At 34.5% G+C, this 984-nt stretch overlaps 1 protein-coding gene across 4 annotated transcripts in view; it reads right to left on the bottom strand.

Annotated features, from left to right (window-relative positions):
* Positions 1 to 984, bottom strand: part of LOC106879527 (outer dense fiber protein 3) — a 45,563-nt gene that overhangs the window by 6,224 nt on the left and 38,355 nt on the right. The window lies entirely within an intron of this gene.

The raw sequence follows: 984 nt of genomic DNA, 5'->3' as shown, positions 1-984 counted from the left end.
TATATATATATATATATATGTACTCACACATACAAACATATCTACGTACAAACGTACATATATACGTACGCATATACGTGTGAGTTTGTGTGTGCGCGCGCACAAAGTGGTCGAGCGTGCAAGCAAAGAAAATTAAGCTTGTGCTACAGGCATGCTCAGTACCTCGCAAAGTCTCTGAAATCATTTTTGTCACGCTTGACTAGCTTATACACCTCGATCACATAGCTTGGGAATTGCTTTGAGCTCAAAGGAAGTTGTCCCAATCTCTGCTTGTACTATAAGCACTCTAACCAGAAAAATAAGATCTTTCAATTTTTCCTAATATTAACCTTATGTATGACTCAAGAAGCTACTTCGTTCAAAACTAATTCACTCAGTGATACTTGATCTAATGAATGATAATTGAATGTATTTTTAAAAGCCATACAAGAAACATTAAAGATGCAGTACAACTTTGGTACATAGTTTGATATTAAATATCTTAGCTGAGAAAAGAGTAAAACCAACCGAAAGGTGAAAGAGAATCCGTGTTATACCATTATGAATGAGTGCGTGAGAGGGAAACTAAACAGAAGTTTATTAATCATATTTCGGTCGGGAATACCGAAAAGTAGATATGGAAAATAACGGACAGTTGAAATATCGAGGAATCAATTACGAACTTTCTGCTTTCTCTCTCTCTCTCTCTCTCTATATATATATATATATATATATATATATGAGTCTATATGTATATGGGTGTAGGTATACATGTGGAGACACGCGAGAGTGTATGTGTGTATATATGTATATATGTGTGTATGGAGACGTATGTGTATGTGTGTACATGTAAACATGTAAACATATATAAGCTTGTATGTGTGTATGTGCATATGTATCGATGTATATATGGAGGTATAGCTATATGTATGTATGTACATATGTACGCATGTGTGTATGTGAGTATGTATGCGTATATATGTAAATGTGTGTGTGTATCTGTGC

The sequence above is a fragment of the Octopus bimaculoides genome, chromosome 2, assembly GCF_001194135.2.
Source record: "Octopus bimaculoides isolate UCB-OBI-ISO-001 chromosome 2, ASM119413v2, whole genome shotgun sequence".
Classification (NCBI taxonomy): Eukaryota; Metazoa; Mollusca; class Cephalopoda; order Octopoda; family Octopodidae; genus Octopus; species Octopus bimaculoides.
The sequence above is the reverse complement of the archived record's forward strand: the minus strand, read 5'-3'. Positions and strand labels throughout refer to the sequence as shown.